The following is a 6934-nucleotide window of genomic DNA, read 5'->3' as shown; positions in this document are numbered from 1 at the left end:
CTCTTGGAAAAGTGGGCAACTTAAGCATATTTTACATTTCACAGAATGCCATTTCTGGTTCCATTCCACAAGAAATATGCAACTTGAGGAGCTTGACGGTTCTTTTCCTGTGGGGAAATAGATTGTTTGGATCCATTCCTTCAGAAATCGTGAGACTCACTTCTCTCCATAAACTTGGCCTATCATCCAACAATCTCACTGGATCAATTCCTCATTCCATTGGAAACTTGTCAAATTTATCTATGCTTAACCTCTTTGAAAATAATTTGCAATCCCTACTTCTCTTGGAAAAGTGGGCAACTTAAGCATATCTGACATTTCACATAATGCCATTTCTGGTTCCATTCCACAAGAAATATGCAACTTGAGGAGCTTGATGGTTTTTTCCCTATGGGGAAATAGATTGTTTGGATCCATTCCTTCAGAAATCGCGAGACTCACTTCTCTCCACACACTTTACCTATCATCCAACAATCTCACCAGCTCAATTCCTCATTCCATCAAAAACTTGTCAAATTTGTCTTGCTTAACCTCTTCAAAAATAATTTGGTCGGTCCAATCCCTACTTCTCTTGGAAAAGTGGGCACAAGCATATTTGACATTTCATGGAATGCCATTTCTGGTTCCATTCCACAAGAAATATGCAACTTGAGGAGCTTGATGTTCTTTTGCTATGGGAAAATAGATTGTCAAATCCATTCCTTCGAAATCGGAGACTCACTTCTCTCAATAAACTTGACCTATCATACAACGATCTCACCGGCTCAGTTCCTCATTCCATGGAAACTGTCAAATTTATCTATTTAACCTCTTTCATCCAACAATCTCACGGGCTCAATTCCTCATACCATCGGAAACTTGTCAAGTTTGTCTTCTCTTGTCCTTTCCCAAAATAATTTGGCTGGTCCAATCCTTGCATCAGTTGGAAGCTTGGCCAATTGAACTATGTTAATATTAGGGACAACATGTTCTCTGGGTCTTTACCTTCTAAATTTAATAGGTTAACCCGTTTCACTCACTTGGCTATGAGTGACAATGAACTAGAGGGGGAACTGCCAAAAGATGTGTGCCTTGGGAGATCATTAGTATATTTCTCTGCCTTCAAAAATCATTTCACGGGCCCATCCCAACAAGCTTAGAGAGTTGTAGTACATTAATTAGATTGAGGCTAGAAGAAAACCAACTTACTGGAAGCATAACAGAAGCTTTTGGAATATATCCACAACTATATTATGTGGACTTAAGCCACAATCATTTGAACGGTGAACTTTCTTGGAAATGGGAGCAATGTCCTAATTTGACGAGCTTAAGGATATCAAACAACAAAATTTATGGTGAGATACCTGCAATATTTGGAAGGATGGCTCAGTTAGGGGCACTAAAACTTTCTTCAAATTTTTTAAGTGGGGAGATTCCAAGGGAATTGGGAAGTCTATTGATGCTGTTCGAACTCGATCTAAGCGGCAATGTTATCACAGGAAATATCCCAACTGAGATTGGACTTTTATCTCATTTAGCACATCTGAACTTGGCATCAAACAATTTGAGCGGATTGATGCCAATGCAGCTAGGCTCATGCAAAAGCTTGTTGACCTTGAACATGAGCAAAAACAAATTTCAGACAAGTATTCCTCCAGAGATAGGCAAGGCACAATTCCTTGAGGTTCTTGACATAAGTCATAATTTGTTGACTGGAAACATACCGGGAGCACTTGGACGGTTGAGAATGCTACAAGTTCTAAATATCTCCCACAACAACCTTTCTGGTTCTATTCCACGTACTTTTAGTGATATGTCAGCCTTAACTTCCATCGATTTATCCTACAATAACTTGGAAGGTCCTCTCCCAAATGTCAAAGCTTTCAATGAGGCTCCATTTGAGGCAATGCAGCATAACAAAGGGCTTTGTGGAAATGTTAGCGGTCTACTGAAATGCAATTCTATCGAGAGCAAGAAACACAATCCCATGTTAGAGTTAGAATCGCAATTATCCTCTTTTTCTTGTCGTTGGGAATTATCCTTCTCTCTTGCACCTTGGTCGTTCTTATAATCATCAATCGTCATCGAAGAAGAATTATCAAGAGAGAGAACAACAAACGGGCAAATGATTTGGATTTCATGCATATTTTGAGTTATGATGGCAAAGTTTTCTATGATCGAATCTCTGAGGCCATAGAAGGATTTGACTCGAAGTATTATGTCGGCGAAGGAGCATATGGAATTGTTTATAAAGCCAATATATCGGAAGGTCAAACGTTTGCTATAAAGCAAACCTCATCATCCCAGGACGATAGTGAGATTGTTGATTTGATACCATTTGAAAGGGAAATTCAAGCTTTAAAAAATCTACGCCATCGTAATATCGTGAAATTTTATGGCTTCTGCTCTCATGTCCAACGCTATTTTTTGGTGTATGAGTACATGGAAAGGGGAAGCTTGAGAACAACTTAAAAACAATAATGAAAGAGCGGTAGAATTTCATTGGGACAAGAGGGTAAATGTGGTCCGAGGAGTTGCGGATGCTCTGTCCTATATGCATCACGAATGTTCACCTCCGTTGATTCATCGAGACTTGACCAGTAACAACGTTCTATTGGATCGCAATTATGAGGCTCGTGTTTCTGATTTTGGCACTGCAAGACTATTGAGGCCGGATTCATCAAATTGGACTATTGTTGCTGGCACCATAGGGTATATTGCGCCAGGTACTTTGTAATTTTTCAATTTCGCCGGCATTCAGTGTCAAACATCCTTATTTTGTTTTTTAATCTTCTTATGTAAATTTGTTTATGCATTTAGAGCATTCAAGTACAATATATATATATATATTTGTCGGCCCTACTTTATTTCTACTCTAACTCTCACTCTTAGACTTTTGCCCTGCCTCCTTACAAGGTGTGAGAGTCGAAACCCACACTTGAAACTAAATCATCCCCACCCAACCTCCCTAATGGGGATTCGAATCCCTCACCTCTTCCCTTCCATGCAAGTTTAATGTTGATCGAAAGCCTTCTAACCTTCCTAATAAGGAAGAATTGGCAAAAGAGGTAAAAATTATAATCGATCCATCTCAAGATATGAAATTTATGTTACCTAAATGATGCAAGCATCAAACAAAATCCTTTGAACGCCCCTAAAGCGTAAACTCCCATCCTCAAATTAGTGTTGAAAGCATAGATTAAGTAGAAATTTGTACTTGTAATTGTTACCCCGTGGGAAGCAATGTTGTCAATTTGAAAACAACTTATGATCAAGGTTATAAAACTGTGAATTCTCCACTTGCAGAGCTGGCTTATTCTTCGATTCCTACCGAAAAGTGCGATGTATATAGCTTTGGAGTCATCGCATTAGAGACAATCATGGGAAAGCATCCAGGAGATCATATCTTTCGGGAATGTTCATCATCCACCCAAACTAAATCGCCGATACTGTTGAAGGATGTGTTGGATCAACGTCTCTCGCCTTCTGAACTTTGTCTTCGAGATGCGCAAGACATAGTCTCAATCGCCAAGCTAGCATTCATGTGCTTGCAAGCTGATCCGCGGCTTCGACCGACTATGGGACAATTCTCGCATGAGCTTCGCGTTCAAGTACCCCTAGAAACGCCACTCTCTACTATCACCTTAGAGCAACTTCGCGATCTCAATGTTTGGAAATTTGGAGCATTCACAGGAATTGGTAAGTTTTGAAGTTACTTCTTCGTGTGCTATTGTGTTTGATCTTTAATCATGATGATGATCGGCTTTTAAATACTTTCTTAGCTCTCACTAATCATAATTGTGTGATTTACGATGTTCACTGCAGAGCTAGCTTCAACGTTACATGAATAGTGCAATGTTTAAGTCTGGAACCGTGGCTCCAAAAATAATTAGGGACGGCTTTCGGGGAGATCTAATTTCATGATTATTTCCAACTTTTTGCAGAGTGATCAGCAAATGAACTTGCAAAATTCATTAAATTGACATCTCTTGCCTTCTTTCAATCGAGATGTAAACAATATGTAGTTTCTATTACTAGAAGAGACAATGATACCAGTAGCCTGTGCACTTTTTTGATATATAGTGTCATAATTGAACTTTCAATTGGTTTCATCTTACTTTTTATTGATGTGCACTATTGTTCTAAAACATTCAATTGGTCCAATGAGATCCTAATATATTTTGATATGTTTATTTTCATTCTTTTAGTGATTAATTTAAATGAAATTTGGCATGAACATCTATATAAAAAAGCTAATGTTTGATGGAGAAAATAACATGGATTTCGCACTTCTCACTTTGACTTGAAATTTCGAAACTCTAAACAATTGGCTTAAGACTAATTGTGCAATTTGTCCATTCACCCTTTTCCGCTATTTGACATTATTAAAGTCGCTACTTTTAAAACTTTGAAGATGAGCAATAAAGATGAGAACAAAAAGTTATTTTTCTTCCCCTTGCGTACGTTTTCAAAAAACGTTAATTAATTTAAAGAAATTCTTTTTTGGCCAAATAATTTGAAGAACTTATTTAAAATGCCCTTTCTACATATACAATCCCACCACAAATTAATTTATCTGCAATTACTTTGGGGATTAACGATTTCAAGATCATTATGTTCGCGTCACATGAGAAGAGGATAGCTAACGTTTTTTTAGTACTTCGCATAATAGCTCAGCAAAATTAATCCCCCTGAATATCATTGCTCATTGCTGACTATTGGCTCTTGCTAAGGGGATTTGATCTTTTTTTCTTCATAATTAGCACAATGTGCTTATAACCCATATATCAATAAATAGTAAGGACCGGACCTATGAATCTTGCTGCATCGGCCTTTAAAGTTACCATCTTGACAAACAAATTATTTTGCCAGGATGTTATATATACTGAGGAAATTATTATGACAACTAGCAAGTACAAAAACGAAATACATGACATAGTACAACACACTCCGACTTAAACCATTACATCTCATTATAAAATCAAACCACACCATACAATTTGCGCCCATTGAAGTACAAATACATAAGAATCAGACATAGATAAATGCAATCTCATAAACAAAATTACAGCCTAATAATTAAGAACACCATACTAAGCAGACCGATAAAAACACATTTATTTCATCACTAGAATACAAACAAATACACTGTTATAACATTTAGTACATACAAAAAAAAAAAAAAAAACAAATACAAATCTCAATTACCTGTTTCAAGAGGGGTGGCGGAACTCCCCCTGGGTTGACCATTTCAGCGAAATCTTTATATTGGTGCCTTTTCATATGGCCCGTCCCATCATTAGGTCCCAAAGAGAATTTCACAGCACATAGCATGCAGATGACCTTCTCACCACTGCAAAGGTCCATGATGTTGAACATCTTCCATAAATTTGATCCGCATAAAAAAAAAAAAAAAAAAAAAAAAAATTGGAGTTGGCAAGCCATCTAAGAAATGGATTAAGTATTGTTGACACATAAAGTTGACAATTTTATTAGGGGCTTTATCACATACAAAATTAGGATTTAATTTTTAATTCCTAAATAAAAATAATATCCATTAAAATTGCATTGCATATAGACACTTAGGAGTGTTTGCATCACTAGTATTAAAAATTTTAAAAAATTATTATTATCAATATAATCTTTTAAAAAATTAAAAATTTTATTTATTTTTAAAAGAAAAAAAGAAGAAGCAGCGAAACCAGGCCAGGGGCAGGCTGGCCTGGCCTTCTTTCTTTTCCTTCTTCCTCTTCATTCTCATTTAGGCCAAGCCCATTTTTTCTTTCTTTCCCGCCAAGCCTGGCCTTCTCCTCTCTCTGGCTCCTTTCCTTTTGTCCTGAACATTGGCTGGAGTGAGGGAAGAGAGAGAGCACGGCAAGGGAAAGGAGACCGGAAGATGTTATTTATTTTTGTGATTCCATATTTTCGGACCCACATTTTCTCTTAAAGTGGCGGTTATCCAACATGAAGTTTTTCCACATTTCATACATTTTTGTGACAACCACCCATTTGGTAACCATCTTGATGGGAGACGGTGTATAAAAGGAAGGTATGTTCATTTCTGACGGGCAACTACAAGGTCTAACACAAATCCTCACATTTAGAAAACACCATCAATACGTGAGGGAATTGGGTTAGTAGTGTATGTCCAATATTTCTTTGATTTTTCAGGATTTACCGACAAACGTAAATACCAACAATGGCTAGAGGTTTGTTTATAATCGATCTTGGCTTCCGCATTTATTTTTATGTCTTACATTTGGTATCGGAGCGTATTTAGTGCCTCTGCCTTGTTTTTTGTCGAATTTTTGGTGTATTTTTCGGGCATTTTAGAGATGAACAATATTAAGAGTTTTGAGGCCAAGTGAGAAACTCACCGATTCTGGGCAAAATCCAGCGACCCACCACTGGAATTTGGACCCATACGATCGCACCGCCATGAGGAACATTAGCCATGAGTTGTTTTGGCATATCAGTGTTTGCCGGAGGCTAATCGGGCGGCGGAAGTCGTGGTGGTTGAGGATTTGTGTTTTGGGAAATTTTCATTTGATTTGGGGCCAATTTCTTGCTCATTTTTGTCGAAACTTGGACACATGGTTGTGCCAGCATGCTCTCCAAAACCCATTGTTTAGTTGTGTCAAAGATGGGTTGTCGGAGAAGAAACGACCGGCAAAATCACGGCGGAACGGCGAAAAATGGAGAAGAAATTCGTTCTGGGTGCAAGGAAGAAGGCATGTGGGCCTCACGTGCCTGTTGCAGTTGTAGACGCGTGAAACCCACGAGTGCCAACCGCTGGCGCGTGGGGCCCATGCACGCGGAACTTCCTGTGGTAGTTGCCAGGCGCGTGCGTTGAGTGTTGGACGCACGCGTGTAGGGCACGTGCCCGCGATGGATGTAGGCATGTGCTCGGCACTCACCTATCGTACCGCGGCACTGTTTTTACTCTTTTGCCCCT

This window comes from Eucalyptus grandis, chromosome 2 (assembly GCF_016545825.1).
Source record: "Eucalyptus grandis isolate ANBG69807.140 chromosome 2, ASM1654582v1, whole genome shotgun sequence".
In the NCBI taxonomy this organism is placed as follows: domain Eukaryota; kingdom Viridiplantae; phylum Streptophyta; class Magnoliopsida; order Myrtales; family Myrtaceae; genus Eucalyptus; species Eucalyptus grandis.
This window is presented reverse-complemented; position numbering follows the sequence as displayed.